Source organism: Temnothorax curvispinosus, unplaced genomic scaffold (genome assembly GCF_003070985.1).
Source record: "Temnothorax curvispinosus isolate PA1 unplaced genomic scaffold, ASM307098v1 QBEX01011098.1, whole genome shotgun sequence".
Classification (NCBI taxonomy): Eukaryota; Metazoa; Arthropoda; class Insecta; order Hymenoptera; family Formicidae; genus Temnothorax; species Temnothorax curvispinosus.
Window position 1 is genome coordinate 571,947 of NW_020220878.1, and position 19,415 is coordinate 591,361.

A 19,415-nucleotide genomic window follows, 5' to 3' on the forward strand; every position below is an offset into this window, starting at 1 on the left:
TCCCTTTCACGTGATCGGCAATCAGCACGCGGCTCGTTCACGTAACTGCAACCCGGCATAAAATCATAATTCATAATTCAATTTATTTGAGAAGATCGTGCGGGTGTTAACGAAGTCGTCGCACCTTTCGGTCGGACCGAATCATTTTCGCGAGAAACCGCAAACCGATTAGGTTATCCGTTATAGGTTTTCCCCTCCCCGCTCGTCGCGGCGCGAGGGGAACGGGCGCGATACGCGCCGCAGCCACCTACCTGCGAGGATCTCTCGAGAGATCCTATGCTATCAATTATATCAAATTTATTTAGATGTATATATGTGTCGAATTATAGTAAAAGTAGCACAGAGGTAAATGTAACATGTCATAAATATCTTGTAATTTTTATTTTTTATGAAAAATAAAGTTTTAAATAAAAATATTATTTAATATTTTATTCACTTTTTGTAATATCAATTTACTTCTTTATTATTTCTTTGTTTTTAAATATTTTTTAAAATAATGTTAATCTAAACAATTAAAAATTTAATTATGCATATTGTACTTGAAAATAATACTGGCTAAATAAAATTATTAAAATATTTTATGTTCTTATTTCAATATTATTTTTCTATATATATATATATATTGTTTATAATATTATTTTTTATTTTATTATATATTATATATTTATTTTTATTTGCCTTATAAATTTTAAATAACTGATATACTTCGCATAAATCCATTGTCTAAAATGAATGAAACAGAACAGACTATTGCTATATATATATATATATACAATATTTAATCTTGGAATTGTTTGTCGTTATTTGAGAAGAATTTATTGTGTACGCGAAAATGCACTTGTATTCATATGCCTGTATTCATATTCATAATAGAATTCGTCAACGTTTGTCATTTATTATTATGTTTTGCTGTCTTTCTATATTTCGGAATACTAATTGCAAAGTATATCAGTTATTTAAAATTTATAAGGCAAGTAAAAATAAATCATATAAAATAAAAAATAATATTATAAACTATAGAAAAATAATATTGAAATGAGAACATGAAATATTTTAATAATTTTATTTAGCCAATATTATTTTCAAGTCTAATATACATAATTAAACTTTCAATTGTTTAGATTAACATTATTTAAATAAATATTAAGACAAAGAAGAATAAAGAAGCAAATTAATATTACAAAAAATGAATAAAAAATTAATATTTTTATTTAAAACTTTATTTTTTATAAAAATAAAAATTACAAAATATTTATGCGCTTAGTGTCTATGCAGAATAAAAATTAATAATTATCTGTAGAAGAAGAAAGTTTTTGAATTAATTTACAACTTTCCAAGTTAGTTTTATAACTTTCTTATTATATCTTTCCAAATATTATTCCAAGTTTAAATATTATTATACAAATTATAATTGCTAAGAGATTTTTATAAAGTATTAATTTTATTGTAATTTTTTGTTTAGCAAAATAATATAACGTAAGATTCATTTTCACGAATTTTTTTAAAATATGAAAGATCTTGGAATAATACATTTTTAATATATTATTATATTAAAAATAATTTTGATGGTATATATAAACGATGTTAATAACTGGATATTTGTATCGATATCCAGATTTATGAATGCAGATTTATGTAAATTAATCTCGTGAACATGAAAAATTCATGTGAACAGCAATATTATACGGAAGGTTTATTATTTCTTTTGGTTCTCACACTATTTATTCTGAGTCTCGCTTTTGAGATGCGTATCGCGTTATTGATTATGAATGCGAGTCTCTTAAATTTCTTCACCTGGAAATATTTATTAAAAACTATTTCAGAATATTTATATATTATTTTGATGTGTATATTTTGTATAATTTATTCATTCGAGGCTGAATAAGCTTTACTCTGTAACGTTAGATTATTATTTATACGTCATACAAGTTGATTTGCGGCTTACTATATAGTTTCTACTTCTGAATAAATAGCTTAAAGTTTACTTTAATGCGTGCACATTGCAGCACGTGTTGCGCACAGACGTTTCCTGACCATTGCGCTAAATCACGAGTAATGTGGTCGTCGTGACTTACCCAGGAAACATTACAGAAGCGTTCTATGTACTAAAACGTAGTTTGTTGCATTGTCACATATAGCAACGAATCTCAGAATGCAGGTCATTTATTTGAGCAAATTTGATTTCTATCTTATGCGATGCAACTTTTCTAATATTTATTTGTTTAAAGTCTCGCCTTCTTGAGGGTTTTGAAAATGAGCGAGCTTGAGAGAGAAGAAAGATAAATAGGGAGAAAAAGAGACAGAGTGACAGAGAAAGAGAGAGATGGAGAAGGGAGAGCTTCTCTGCGTGCGAACTTCCTGCATCGCGCGCCGTCGTTGGCATAATAATTTTCTCATATTCATATTCATAAGTACTGCATGCATATTCACAATAAATTTCCCAGTGGAATCGCCGTACTGGAAAGTGTAAATTATTTCGTGGCAAATTGAAAGCTGTCTGCTTGGATGTTCCGTACCGGGTGCGACATAGTCGGAACTCACGGTTGTTCTCACACAAAATTGTTCAAGTTAGTCTGATGAGAAATTGTCAATTCCAGCTTTTCGTATACGGCTGGACTTCGTTGCAGGTGACGTGAAAGTGCTAGGTGCGAGAACGCGAATTAAAGTTAAACGAATTGTCTGGCTACAATAAAGCTTAATTTTATGTGATTTATAGCGGTGAGAGAGAAAAGAGAAAATATGAAATCGACAAATAAGGTAGGATGTATGTCGAATGCTGCAATAATTTTAAATATTGAAATGCAGAGATGAATATGCCAGATGTAATTGCTTGCAAAGAACCGTAATTTTTCAATTTTCGCTAAAAATGAGGAAAAAGGTTTCGAGATTATTCAATTTCGAGATTAACGAGCTTTCAATATTTGTTTTGCGTCGCGCACATTCGTTCTATTTCGAAAACGAATGACGCGATAAATTTCGTTACACGCCGGGCGATATGAATCTTCCGGAAATCTCTGCTGTGATATACGTATCGCCGAATCTTGCCAACATAGCACTAAAGCAGATCCTTTTGTGAGGGACTGTTCGCATTAAAGGCCGTATCGGTAACGTATCGGGCGACTTTCTCTAAATAACTCGATTTTTCGTTCGAGTAACATGTAAGATATGGACAGGTCTGTCGAAAGATCGACTTTATTTTAAGTAAGAGAATCAATTTAGTCTAGGTGTTGCATTAAAGTAAGGACTAATTTATTAGTATGTGTAAATGTGTGCTTTTTAATACAAAATATTAAATTGACGATAATATTAATTTTTTTATTTTTACAATTAATTCTAAATTAAAAATACATTGATAAAAATATATAATTTTATTTAATCTTTATATAAATAACAATATACGTTAAATTAAAATTTATAACTCAAATTATATTTCTCAGCTGCTTTTGCATATTATATTGTTGATGTCAATTCCAATACTTGACTCTCCCTCTTTTTTTCTTCCTTTTATTTGCCATTGCAACTCGACTGATATATATATAAACCGATTTTGAAAGAGATTCACGGTTGCAAAACACGTACAATATTGCTTTCGGAAACTCGCGTTTTCGATCGGAATTGCAAGTAGTTTCACGATAGGTCCCCTGGATTCAATAAATTGGGCCTCTTCCCATCTACGACGATCGACGCTCGGACGCGCACCGTTCGTTTTTCTCCCTCGCTCGTCTCGCCTCGCCGATCGTACTGTCGTCGTTTGTCTTTGTCGTTTCCGCTGACCAGGCCACCACCACTTACTCGTTCGCCCCTTCGTCGAAGCTAACTCCCTCTCTCTTTCTCCCCGAGTCGGGTGAACTCGGTCGGCGAATCGAGTCCAGCATCCGTTTCTTGCTGTGGGGTTGCCAGAGGGTGCGAAATTTTCCAAGACAGTATGCGTGTACGCGAGAGAGACGAAGTAACGCAATAGAGAGAGAGAAGGTAGATCGAAGAGAGATCTGGGTGGTGGAGGGTGAAATAACGAGGATTGTCGAGAGAAGGGGCGAGTGCGACGCGCTCCAGAATCGCGCGTGAGAAAGGTGGGGGATGAATGAGATGATTGAGACACGGTGGAGCGAGAGAACAGGAGATACCGCTTTGTTGTAGAGGGAGGAAGCAATAGAGGAGAAAGGACTATCTACACATTGGAGAAAGGATACATTAGTCCGGAATGCAAAAGAGAGGAACGCGCGGAAACGCGGGGGAAAGAGGGAGTCGGATCGACACCGGAGCGACGAGGATAATCGGGGGGTGCGGACGAAGAGCAATACGGGATGGAAAATATGGGAGCGACTGGGTGGGAAAGCGTCGGATGAACGGAGCGAGTTGGATGAACGAGGAGCGCGCTTCGACCAGCGCGAGGAGGACGAAAAGCTCTAAGAAGTTAAGGGAGAATTCGCGACTGAACAAGAAAGAGAGAGAAAGAGAACGAGAGAGAGAGAGAATTTGTTGGATAAAAGAGAGCGTGCGCTTTCTCGCGAAGGATGAGAGGGTGAGAGGGAGCTGGCACCGCACAGCTACACCCACGGCGACGGTCGGACCTCAGTCGTCCGCGCACTCTCGAATGGTGAGGACGGTTGTGCTCGGTGGTGAAAAGTTATCTCGTTCTCGCCACTGCGAGCACCGTGTGGTGCAAGGCACGTCATACATCGCCCGCTTCAGCTGACGCCCGATCTGTGCGACGTTTCCCGCCGACGTCACAGCTTGTGCGGGCATTCGACCCTTGGGTGATCGACAAAGGGTGAGTAGGCATCCATCCGGAAACCCCAAAAGGGATCAGTCGAGACGTCGTTCTTTCGAGATTTCGTTCGTTCGCGTTCAACGGTCAAAAGTTTGATCGAATGGCCTCGATTTTCGTATAGTTGATTGAAACCTCTTCGGCTAATTATAAGCTAGTTAATTAACAGTAATGATATCGGCAAATTCTTGATAGCGAAGCAGTCATCCGGGACTTTGCTAGGGATAACTTAAGCGAAGAGAAGGTAAACAGAGATTTTAGAACGGAATAGAAAGTATATCTATATACACATGTATTTATCTATATATTTTATGTTATTTCAGAACTAATCGAACTTCTTTATATGATTTCATTAATTAGTTCGAAAAGAACTTTGCGTTAATACGTCATAAACGATAACGCGACATAGGAAAAGCGTCGTGGCTTTAAATTTTTTATACGATTATCTCTTAAAGTAAAAGAGTCACATTATATATTTATTGATAGACACAATTGTCTCGAGAAACCGTATTGAATTTGGAAGCGCAGTGTTTCAAAGCTCATGAATGTCATGAACCAATCGATGCTGAGGCTCGACAATGAAACAGAGGCATTTATTGGCGAATGGATTTCTCTGTCGTCGAGAGGAATTAAGTATAAATTGTGATTCATTATTTGCTCGTTAAATTTGACAATCAGGAAGCTTGTTCGATAAATTACTAAGCGCCAACGAAACACTTGAAATGGACAAATTTATTGGGAAATAGGTTAGACTTCACGATAGAGAGTAATTGTCGCTTCATTAAGGACTTGTTATGTTTTAATAGATTGTTAAAATAGCGCGATTGAACAATCGAAGAAATTAGCGTGATGTAATTTTTGTTAAACACAATCGAGTCAGTTAATCGAGTTTATTAAAGCTCATCGATTGGATATCGATTCGACTAATTAGCATGAATGGCACATTTCTGTCGATCTTGAAATCGACAAGTTTCAAGTTTGTCTTTATGCTCGTTTATATATTGAATTATTTTCTAAAATAATAGTCAATTTGTTATTTGGTAATGCAGATAGTTTTTTTATTTTTAATGAATACATAAAGGATATGTATATAGCAATTGATAAACAGCCATTTATATAACTGTATCTTATAAACTTTTCTATGTTATAAACTTATATAAGTCTATTTTATGTATGTTTTTTACGAGGTAAAAGACATGTGTAAAATTTTTGTTGAATGCATAAAAATATGTATAACTGCCTTTCATAGTTCCCTGTAAACTTATGACAAAAATATGATACATTTAACAAAAAATTTCTTTGTTAAAAAGTTAATAGCTTCTAGCTTATGACTTTCAAAATTGACACAGAGATTGCGAGAACTGCCGCCGGTGAAGTATTTTGCACTTGTCTGGAAATGAAGTTGCAATGAACGTCGCCACATTTCCAAGCGGTGCCGTCGGTGTGCGGCACGTTCGAAGAGCTCGCATGAAATAGATCCTGAAATGTGTTTGCCTTGCTCACGGAAGCAGAAAGCGAGGTTAAGGAGATGGTGTGCCTTTTTTCTCTCTTTCTCCCACGATTTCCTCGCTGTAACCTATTCGCAGTAATCGATATCCGATCGCCAAAATGTAACTTATCTTGCGTTCGATTGTTCGCAAATGGAAGTGAAGTTATTTTAATTTAAAATTTGCCAGGGCTAATTTCTAAACTATTATAGCGAGGGAACAGATTTTTTTTTTAAACAAATAGATAAATTATTATCTACAACGGACACAGTTTTAAGATTTTCTGCATCGCAGAATTGCGCGTATTACATGCAAAATATTTTAATAATTTAGTTAACGCGGTGCAATACATAATTTATGACATTTTTCTGCGTTATATTTTCCGATATTTCCTTTATAAAAGTTTAAAAATTGCGAGTTGCGGCAGCGTATCGCCAATGTCTCGCAGTAATATCGGTGCATCACTCCAGCTCGATACAGCTTTTTTATATCGATATGCGTTGTATCGCGCTGCAACGTTGGAGTCATTCCAAGGGGACATCGGTCTCTCTGGGTACGGACCTCTCCATTACGGTAAAATGGGAATAATAGGGGCATGCGGGCGTTGCGAATAATTTACTGCGCGCCTGTTTATCCGTTGTTGCAAATTGGATACGCGTTCGCCAGGAATAGTACACAGGTTGTCTGTTGACGTGTCGTCACCGCGAGATTTCGTATATCTCGTCGATACGCGCCAAAAGCCCGAGCAAATGTATTGGCGCAAAAACGAAGTTGTCTTTGTCATTTAATAGTAACGAACGACGTCCTTCATACAACTCGTACACTTCGTCCCAATTTGGGTCAATTAGCAATCTCGAAATGTATGCTTTTTAATTCAGTTTCCAAATTCGAAAGTGCGTTTATCTTATAATGGGATTTTATTCGCATTATTCCCGGTTGACTTGTTAAAGACCCAATTTTTCCTCATTTTACATCGCTCACTGTAGGATATAGCAAAAATAGTCGTTGCCGAGAGACCCCAGTTTTCTTTTCATCATAAAACTGTTGTATACCTACAATACCCCATATACAAAACCTACACTTCATAGATATGTATATCCCTTTCTTTTTTTTAAGCGAAGGTTGCGAAAGTGTGACGCGCTTGAGCTAAATCTCGAAGTAATGACGCATATTTGATGATCATTACAGCGTTTTATTCGCGCTATTAAGCTGATCAAGTTATTAAGAATCTATTCTTGTATTACACGTAGTTACCTATAGCATGAAAACAAGTTATGATTAAAAATTCGATTCAATTTCTTTCTATCGCAAAAGTATTGTTTAGCTAAATCTTGGTTTTCGTTAGATTCACATACTTTTCTTCTTTCTCTTCTAAGTATTGCGAACAAATGTGATAGAAATCGAGACAAAAACGTCGTAATGAGCACGTAGACTCTCAATTCGAGCCAATTGTTGTGACATTCCGCTTTATTTCCACGCTTAAAAAGAACTCGGCCTTACATTTCTCGGCGATGGGAGATCGATATACGCGTTTCTTACTCGTGTAATCGAGTCTGTTCCCCGTGTAAGTTCTTTTGTAACTCGAAATGAAAGAGTTAACGAGTTTTATGAGAGTAACACTTCTCTCGAGTTGCCGCTTCTATCGACGGATAGGAAATGCTGTGATTTGTGAAACCGATTATTATCTCGGTCTTTGAGATTTATCTTGACATCTGTAAACTATAGATCGTAATGATGTTTGCCGAGATACCCGGTGTAGGTTGTTTTTAAGAGAGATAGAGAGAAAGAGAGAGAGAGAGAGAGAGAGAGAGAGAGAGGGGGAGAGATGGAGAGAGACGGAGGCGGAAGAGCGCGTGCAATTTCCTTTCAAATACGCATCGCAAAGCGAAGTTACGGCGTGAGTTTCTCGCGGAGACAGCTCGCAACTTCCGTCGTCGCGGTTAACTATCTTTCGTCATTACTAGTTTCTAAGGAATGATGGCTTTCATACGCTCTATATTCGTACTCCGTTCCGGTTTATATTTGCTTTGCGAAATGTCTGACGTCTTATGAGCTATGTTTCGAAACAGTTTTCAAAGTGTTTCTTCATTAACAGAAACTTTTTCAACATTAATTTGCAATAAATTAGTTAATTTGGTAATTTGTTTGCAGGATAGTTTGTTATTTTACATTTATAAGATTACATAATGTTTATAAAGAGAGAGAGAGCTATAGAGTTTAGTAAAAATTTAAATAATATTAACTTTTTCATGATAGTTATGTACCTACTTTTGTGTGTTTTTATACATGATCGATTTAAAATGTTAAAATAGTTTGAGTATGAAATTAACCGCGCATTAATATTTTGCTCTAATCAAATATTGAATATACATTATGCAAAATTTGCGGGTTTCGCAAAACTATCACGTAAATATTATATTATACGCGAAGCGATGCAAATCGATTCACCGCAGATACAAACACTCGTTTGTTTTGGACGATTATAATTTGCATAAGTATTTACACAAATAGTTTCTGAACCCATATTAACCATATAAACTGCGTATTATACCGCTATGCGAGGCGAATGTACACGTATGCACAAGATTAGATTTGCATTGCTTAATTATAACTTCTATATTATACAAGAAAACTTTTGTATTACAAATACTTAGATCGAAGAATATCGTAAAGAAAAAGTTTTATTGTTTTCTATATTGTTAAATAGTCGATTAAATAATCGCTGTTCTATATTGTTACTCGATTCTCTGATGTTACCTAAAAACAGGTTAGCCTCGCACTGCGTTGCGGCGAGCAATCCTTTGTCTTCACAAATGTGCAGGATGAGTATTATTATTCTTCTAAGCCGCAACCATTTGTTCGAAGTCGAGGAAATGCATTTTCTCATTCTTTATACCTGCAGATGCGCCTGAAGTGGATGTATATAACGAAATCCGCAGCTCAAAATCCTATCTCTCATGTCACTGTAGTTGCGAGATGTGATGAAATGGAAAAGAAATTATTACCGTCTAAACTCTTATACCTTTATAAACCAGATAGGCAACATTTTTTTTATGTGTTAGAAATACGTAATATTATTAACGCGTAGATATCAGATGTTATCTAATAATTTATCTCTCTTAGCTTAATTAGAAACTTTACATTTACCGTTGTTTTTATCTTTTTGAAATTTTCAATATTAATTGAGTTTGATAATTAATTAGCATGTTTCGTGAGAGAAATGACGTCACAGTTGTTGAAAAGAAATTCGTATTACTTCGAAGGTTTCGTGTAGTTCATCCTAAATGTGCCCAAGTTACACTCCGCTGCAATTTCGTTTCGCGCAACGTGCGCAGTTTGCTTAATGAAGTATTCGCACGGGGCACGAATCATGGATAATCTCGATTTCGCTGTCGAAAACGTAACTTGAGATATGAACGTTATACGGATATTATGGATTCTCTCTTCTCCATGCAAAACCTTGTATATCGACGTACGGAAATTCGATTATCCTTTGTTTACTGAAATGATTAACGAGATGCAATCTAGCGTGTGCGCATATAGATTTGCATTTACATTACTCGATACAATAAGAAGATCCGGAATGACTGAGCATTAGAGCGATTCGTACAGAGATACAGCTGCAGATTATTAGGACGATAGAACAATGTAGATTATTTGTCGAAATTACTAACGTACGGCTCATACGAGACTCGAATGTTGATGAGAAACTCGGCTATCGTCTATGCAGGAATAGTTGGTGAACTATTTCCCAGCCTGACGGTTTCCATGACGAAATTCGAACCTGGTTGAAACTGATGCTTAAGTAGAGGTGGTGACAAATGAGCGATTGATCGCCCCTAGGATCCATCACATAGTAGATAATCATCCTTATCGCTAATGACCAAACATGAGATCAAAACGGAAGTTTAAATTTGCACGAACAGCGAATATGAAATGAAAATTTTATATGTTGCCGACGATTGGACGCCACGTAATTAATTTCGCTTATCGTAAACGCGCTGCGCATTTAATGTTCATTTGGTGCAATTATTAAAATTTATTAATATATTATTACGTAAAATAATTTTCAGAAAACCTGGCACGTGAATATAACGTAATTAAAAATACGAGATGAAATATTCTCATCTATTGCGAAAAATTTTACCGTAATTTAATTTGCATTTTCAAAGAAAAATACAGAGATAAAAAAGAATTTACACTCTTCGTATTTTTTAAAATAATTGACACAAAGAAACTACATGCTGCTACAATTATGTCGTTTGTGTAATATATTAGTATAAATGAAAATAATACATATTGATCTGGTATTACAAATATCTTTCGTTGTGTAAAATTATTTTAAACAATTAAAATACGAAGTGTCCTATTTTTTATATCTACTATATATATTAATAATTTTAGTAAGAAATCATAATTACATTAAAAAATTGAAACAATATTTAGATACTGTTGCGGCAACATGGAATAACGCTGTAGATTATGAGTGTCTTTATTTGTTTAAAATAATAAGACATTTTATTGTTAATGATTGATAGAAAATAGTACTTTACTTATTTATTTACTTATTTATTAAAGAAAATATAAATGCTAATAATTTTAATGAAAAAACACGATTTTGTTAACGAGTAAAATGAAATGTGATATTTAGGAAGTATAATCGCAGAAATAACGTGCGGAATGTTGATGTAGCATATCGTTCTTCCAGCTCCATCAACTCATTGCGGAGTTACGGAGTAAAAGCGCAAGCACCTATAACTACTATTATAAATTGTTTTCGCTTCTGAACTTCTGGGAACGAGCCACGTTAATGGTAACGTCCTTCATTGCTCTTCTTCGTTACAATAAACTCAGTTGATAATATCCACTTGAAAAATCCATTTAAAGACCTCTAACGTGCGCTCTGATTTTCCGCGTATTTATATCAGCTTTCTTTTTTCGAATTTTCCGAGGACATTCGTTGAATATCATTATCTGCTTGCTATTCATATTTTACATACCATGAAATTCGACGTGCTTGCAGAAAGAATATTTTTGCTGAACTTATTATCTTGTCGTATTATAAAATTACATTCTCTTGCTTATTTTATAAATCAATTTTACCGTTATATATAATTAAGTAAAAAGTTAAAAAGTAATATTTGATACGTTTTTAAATTAATTAAAATATAAAATATGTTTTGGTTCTTTTTTAACGTACAAGAAATTTGTTAAAACCGATCTCTAAAATATTTTAATTTATGTTAATTTAATAAAGCAAGATATTCAGTTTATAAGATTAAAGATATTAGAAGGATAAACTTTAATACAATAATACTAATTAAATAATTAAGTAAATTGATAGAAATAACAAACAAATAATCAGTTAACACAACTTGTTAAAGCTATACTTATTATTTATCATACTTATAAATTTAAATATAACTTAAGATCTAATTTAAATGTGTAATTATTTAATATATCTAAATGTGTAATTTAAAGTATATTCGAGATTATCTTTTAACAAAAATTCTAAGTTTTATCTTGACGCGCTTGGATGTATTAAAGATAACTATGTGAAATTTTTAAAAAGAGATTTGCATTGTCTACTGGGGTCGTTATAACGTAAGTCACTTTGTCAATGTTTAACTATATGCCGCATAGAAGTCAGTTCTAAATATTTATGCATCATTCTCGTGCCCCTGCATTATGCATGGACGTTGTATCTCCTATATATGTATAAGCACATATACACATTGCGTTCACTAGCGGAAGACTCAGAATAATGAGACAGGAGGAGGATGAGCCTATATTAGATAATTTTCATGTCAAACGTCTGCCGTGTGTACAACGTCAAAGCATCGTGCTATAGACCTGTCTCCTGAAGATAAGGCGAATATTGCGTTGTTAATAGTTAAGTGAATAAAACATTTTGCCTGCGCGTCAGATCTCGGTTGCTAGTTGCTATATTGAAAGACCTAATATAGAATACAGAGATAGAAAGATTATTATTCTGTTGAAATACGATAAAGTTGGAATTTTTGTTAGAAGGCAATCTTGCACATTTCTTAAATTAAATAATTGTACTTCTAAATTATATTGTTAAGTATTATATTTAAGCTATAAATTATTGTAAATATATTTTTGCAACTCTATAGATAGGATATATTTCCATGATAAATTAATAATTTTACATTTTGCAAGTTTGCATTTTAATGAGTTTTTATTTTAATAAGAAAGTCTGTTTAGACTTGGCTACGTATTTGTAGATCGCGATCATAAGCGGCGTCTGCTCGTGACGCGCACGAAAATGGGTACGATAGCCTGCAAATTGCTTCTTCCACTTTAAATCGGTGGTGGTCTATCATAGTGGTGGTTTACCGTGGTGGCGGTTGTTGTTATCGAATCACTTCCGTGATTTTGATTTTATTCTGCAGGCCATGTTCGAGAGGGTTTCGACAGAAATTTGTTACTTTGATGAAAGCAAAGTTTTGTTTGATTAATCACATGAAAGCTCTTTTATGTTTTAAGTAAATACTTTTATTATTTTCTATTAATAATCATACCGTTTTAATAAAATCCTTGATATATTTGTATCTTTTTATCGTTTGTACGTTCGTAATAGTTCGCGTATACAAATGTGTTTAGCTAAAATTCGTATTTATTTCTTTAAAGCGTAATTATAACAATATATTATAACAATATTCTAAAAGTGCCCTATTTGAGATGTTTTATCTGTGAATTTTCACGTCCGATCTATATTAATGCAACAGCTAGCGGCGAGACTTTCACCGACAGTCAAATAACGAAGCGCGAATTTTATATTCTTTACGAGGCAAAGCGAAATGTCATTCTTCCTCTCTCGCGATGTTTTCCCGTGGAAATCTGTATTTGCATAACATAAATTTACGGCTTGCTTTAAAAGGGTATCGCGAAAAGAGGGCGGACAACATACCGGCGGACAGCCAGCAAGAGATTCAGCACGGTAAATCTTTGGATACGGTTTCTCGTCCTCCTTCGCTTTTTACGTTTCCTACATTGCTTTGCATTCATTTCTTATATCGAGGTTCTTTTTTACGGAACGTGCATTTCTCGCTGGCGAGTACTTGAATCTCGTTCGAGTGCTCTGTCATTTGCATGACGTTGCATTCGTATATATAGCTCTTCAACGCGCGCTTCGACTTTTACCTAGTGAATAATAATTAAGCTTGAGCATTTACGCAGCCGCTTTTTTCACTTTATTGTTGTTAATCATAATGAAACTATCGTCAATTACTTAAGAGGTTATAGGAGTGTAGCAAACGGAAAAATACTTTTAACACCATTAAAGATACTTTTTAATTTATTGAAAGCAATATCTTGAGTTGAGTAACATTTTGTTAGTTTTAACTACCGTGTGTGTTGAAATTTATTATTTTAATACAAAACAATATTATTTGAACTTTGTTAGTTCAGTTTATTTAAATTATTTTGTTTCACATTGTTACATTATGTTTACATTGTTTTACTTAAATTAACGAGTATAAGCGGTGGCGACCTATAGAAATGGTTAAAAATAACTCAAAATGGGTACAATTTACATATACTATAATATACATGAGTATAATAACATTACGAATCTAACAGTGCAGTATGTAGATTTATTTACTCTCATAACTTAATTAGACGATGTAATTTAACATTTATCTTTAATTAATGTTTTTTAATTAGCAAAATATTTTATTTTTTTGCACACGCTCTACTTTACGAATATAATTTGCATGTAACACAATTATTATTATAATAATGATTTTCTACATTATTAATTTTAGAAAAATTCGATTCGCACGTTAATTATATTGCAATTATCGTAGTTTTATTGCAGTTTAATCAATGATGCATCACGCTTTAGCTTTCTTGTCCAGAGTGATCGGTAACTGTCACTCATCGAAAGTGTTAGTAATTTTTTTAAAGTGAATAAACTTGTCGTTTTTCTGTTTCACGAAGCCGAGATAGATGAATGGGGCGAACAATGAAAAATATATATAGAATAAAGTAAGTTTATCTTTGTAATGAAAGTGGTCTCGAGAGTGAGCGCGCAACTCGAAAGGGTTTATTGGAGGAAATTTGAGCTGGCAGCCTAATGGACTGTCATTAATAGGATATTTCTGCTAACCTCTGCCATTATATATGGATAGATACATATACGAAGCACATCCCCACATTTATATATGGGATATTCCGGACTAATAAATCTACATTTAAATAGAACAACAGAGTGTAATTTTACGTTTGTAAATAATTGAAATCTTTTTAAAATAATATATATATTATTATCTTTGATAGTTGCGTTTAACATTACTATTCTTAATTGTTTTAATTGATTAGGTGCCTTATAGATTTTGGTTTCAAGAAAGTATTTCTTTAAATATTAAATATTAATATTATTTAATATTATTATTAATATTATTTAAATATAAAAAATTTACTAAATCAAATTTTTCAAGGTGCGCTTAGCGTTGTTTAATCAATGATGTTAAGTCCGTCCGACAAGTTGACGCGGGTGTTGTTACGCGAATGCATCGATACAACTGTACTTGTGTATACATATACGTATTACATTATCTATTTTCATATTTTCACCTACACGCGCGATGGATTTTTTCCGCTTGTCGGGCGATTTAACGGGCAGCGCAACGAGAAGGCGTATGTAACCGCGAGCATCGGAAAGCTTTTTAAAGCGAATAATGCGCAGGCTAGAAATTATACGAGCTCGACTAATGGCGCCGCAACAGCCGGTATTAAATCATGATGCCAGAGGCTGCTCTATGATGCCAGATTATCGATGAAGTTCATGGTATATGCCGCTACTAAAAAGTGCATGAAGTTATTATGAAGCGCAGATTTCACAGAGCTGCGTGAAATAAAACGTGTTTAATCGAACATCATTAATGAGTAAAATTTATTTATGATTTATTTATTTACTTCTTAATTTGGTTTAATTGTACTAGAAAACTAAAATATTATTACATAAATATTTCTTTATTACCTAATTATAAATAGTAATAAAAAATAGAAATTTAAATTTGTATCAAGTTTCCATGTTACAATAAAATATTACATGTACAAATCAACAAAAATTAATAGATAAAATTATGAATAAACTAAAAGTGCAGTGGAACATCGAGCTTTATTTATTATAAACAAGAGTTGTTGATGTGTTTTAGGAAATATGCAGTTGCTCTTCTAATTTTTGCATGAGCATCACTATATTTATCCGTAGTGGAGTTTATTGTTGTTTTACTATCCCTGAAACGCAAAAGGTTAATCCGTGTAACTCGAACAATGCGCTTCTCGCACACGTGTCCACCGCGTTTACGTCGTTAGCGACTGCTTAGAACAGACCGGAACTTCACCATCCGCTACAGTTTGCGGGCAATTTAATTCCCTGTCGTGGAAAATTTATGCAAATCGCCGGACGGAGTCGAGCGAGTATAATGAGTTCGCGCGATATCATCCGATTTTGGATGGCGCGGGGAAAGTGCAGTTACCGACTCTCCGAAGGGCGTAGGTGAAGATAGATCACAACGGATGAAAAGCTTTCGTTACTGCAGCCGCCAATAAAAGCGCTTCTCGAAGCTTGCGAATATTGATAATAATAATATAAGAATAATGAACGTGCACGTACGTAAAATCTAATATTCGAAATCTCCGAGATGAAGAACATCATGTTTTTCCGCAACGGGGTAAACAGATTATATAATGAATTAATTGCCATGTACCCTTTTATTTAAATTAGACAAAATTTACACATAAAAAACTAACTGCTGTTACTAGAAATAATTGATTAAAATTCGATGCAATTAAAAATTTTATTACCTACTTAAAAAATAGAATTTTATTTATGTATATAGAAAAGATTATTAAAATGCGCCACTTGGCTAATCAGCGAATTATTAACTAATTTTTCGGAATATGTAGATGGCAATCGTAATATAGATAGATATACTTACCAGTCTTTGCAACTTTGCTATGTCGGAGTTCGTATCAAGAATAGCTACATACAATATATATTTTCTAGCGTATCTATTATTGGTTGAGGTATTAATTTTGTAGCTCGCATTCGCTGATGAAATTTGCAATTAAGGCATCGTAATTAAACCGCCGCCACCGTAATCTTGAAAGCGGGTGAAAGATAAGAATTTTTCTTCTATTCTATTCGCATTAGACAGATGAGATAATTAACGCAATTTTCAGAAAAATTACAAGGAATAAAGAAAAGCCAAGTTAGTCATTTTTGAGGGAAACGAAACAGAAATACGATTTTAAAGTTTCATTTATGCTCAACAAAGATTAAAGCATTTATTTTGAATAACAAGACTTATGTAGCTTGTTTTAGGATAGAAAATAATTTCGATTAATTAGTGTTTGAAGTTTGTGTTAAATGACATTTTAAAAAAGAAAAAGCTTGCGAGCGTGAGCGTTAATAAATTGTGTTGTAATCAACATGCGGATGACAGTATAAAGCGCTTTGTTATGTCGCGAGCACAAATAATTCCTGCCGATACGAATTTTCAAAACATTTTGGGATGAGTGTGTGCAAAACGCGATCAAAAAGCTGTCGCACAATATATAACGAGGTATTTATCGACAGGCTCTATTCACAGCGCGTATGTCTGCATTATTCCAATAAATACTGCACTGTATTATTTCAATAATTATCTTGGACTTCATTTAACCATTTATATACAGAACTGCTAATAAATTTATTGTAGCAAATATTTAATGAAGAAGAAAACAAATCGCGAGATTATCACGGATGGCGTTACGTGTATCATCGTAAATACATTAACGCAAGTTAAATCGGAACGTAATAATCTGGTAATTTAACAATTTTTGATTCATTTTCGATATATTATCAGCCTACATGTAATACATATATAATATCTACTATATAATTAGCAGCGGTTAATCAAATATTTAAAATTATGTTGAAAGGTAACAAGGTTTATATCTAAATTTTTAGTTTCCAGAGAGAGAGAGAGAGAGAGAGAGAGAGAGAGAGAGAGAGAGTGAAGAGGAGTTTAAAGTTCTGTGAGAAAGATCTCTCCAGATAGATTTTTCATACGAAATGAGGTTTACTTTGCGAATAATACTTAACAAATGTTTATTCAATTTAACGAATTTTTTAATAAACTTTTTTCTTTCTCTCTCTCTCTTTCTTTTTTTGATACTTTTTAATTCGCTCTAGAACAAATATATGCTTTCTAGGCGAGATGACTTAAAAGTACGCACTTCAGGTGCGTTTTCTGCAACTTCCGTTAAGCTCAAAGAAACGCTCGTTTACCTCTTTTATCGCGGAATGCCCGAGAATGCAAAGTACCGGCGTCGTTTTTATCCTATTTTTCCCTCTTCACACTTTTCGTTAAAAAAAAAAAAAAAAACACCGCGGACTGGGTCACGCCGCACTTGTTCGCGACCGGTAGGAAATAGTTAAAGCCGGCCAGACACGGGCCTCTCTCGTCGCTACGATCATTGTGGCCACATCCAAGTTGAAGTACACAAAGTTCTCTCACAAAAGACGGCTTATTATCTTGTTCAACTTTGTAAAAGTCTTTTAATGGAAGCGAAATCGAACAGCTTTCGTAATATTAATATTTAAATAATTCTATATAATTATAATAAAAATTAAATAAATGATATAGGTAACTAAAACAAAAAGAATTTGAAATTTTTATTTGTAATTTTTCTGTTCCTACACTGTAAAAAAATTCTGTAAAATTTACAACTATAGTGAGTAATTTGAGACCCACTATAATAGGTATAAATTTCCACACATTCTTAATTTGTGTAATTGTAATACAAAATTACTTTTTCCTTCCGTACTGTAATTTTGTAAAATTACAACTATTATAGTGGGTCTCAAAATTACTCACTATAATAGTTGTAATTTTACAGAATTTTTTTACAGTGTAAATTAGAAGATTATAATAACAAATTAGACAATTTAAGGAAATATGTATCTCATGTATTTAACTATATACGAACAAGCAACTAGAAATATTACGCTATTATGGTCTTATATTACTTTGGCTCGCCTCATTCCATTATGTCAAAAAAGTAGAATAATATTCAAGCTTATTCAAGGTCCGTTTCTTTCAAGATTGTTTTTTATTTTTTTGATATCTATAATCTGATGGGTGGGCTCTTTGGGCAATTATTTATACGGGACATTGAGAGCTTAATAGCAACACTCGTTGTTATTCTTGCTACGAAGAGTTCGAGGAGATTGAGAGAGACCTTTCTGAAATTGGGGCACACTTGTCCCAAGTTTTATCCGGATTAAGCTTATTGTTATTATTTTTTTTTAGAAAATTGGGGACGCGCGCAAGATCGAGCAGTGTCATTACGATGGCGACGATACTCGCAGCTGCACGTGACGGAAGTCTGATTAAACCGGAAATTTTTCTGCGTTATTTCTATAGAAAAGATATGAAAACTGGGTCAGATAAGTAGCGATAGGTGTGGGATTATGTAGGATTTGAGAATCGATGTGATGGTTTCTCTTAATCGAAGATTCTCTAACTATTCGTGTTATGTGATCGGGATAAGCTTAAGTTGTGAATAGAATCCTTTGTAGGAAAAGTTTAATTTAGAGAGAGAGAGAGAGAGAGAGAGAGGGGGAGGGAGAGAGAAAGAGAGATTATTATGTTTAAAATTATCGGATTTTAATTTGCAACATGTTTAATTACATTTACACACTTATTAGAAATAGAGATATTTATATATATTTTAATGTTTTTAAAATATATATATATAGAGATGTTTATACATTATTAAAATTTTATCTTGGATCAACACGATATATGGAAATGTATAACATTTTCAATCTCGATATATTTGATGTTAAATTGGTCATGTTTATTAATAATTCCGATAAAGCTCGACAGATAAAATATTATTTATTTGCATTTATATAAAAAATAAAACAAAAATAAAAGTTATGTTTATCGTACTTATCATATATATTATATAAGAGGTGCATTCGCGTGCATTAACTCGAAAAATCAATAACTGTTATGGGTTTTGTTGAATAAAAATGCCAGTAACGTCGGTTACTTTTTTTTCATAAAATGAATTAAACTTTTTCAAGCTATATGTTGTGGAAAAGTTTTCAATATATTGAATAATTTGCATTATAC

At 33.5% G+C, this 19,415-nt stretch overlaps 1 protein-coding gene across 1 annotated transcript in view; it reads left to right on the forward strand.

Moving 5' to 3' along the window:
• Nucleotides 1–4,559: 4,559 nt before the first annotated feature.
• The window catches only part of LOC112461135, a 130,472-nt gene continuing 115,616 nt past the window's right edge, over nt 4,560–19,415 (forward strand). Inside the window, exon 1 of the mRNA XM_025026262.1 lies at nt 4,560–4,771. The gene's annotated coding sequence lies outside the window, so the exon portion shown is untranslated. The remainder of the gene's footprint in view (nt 4,772–19,415) is intronic.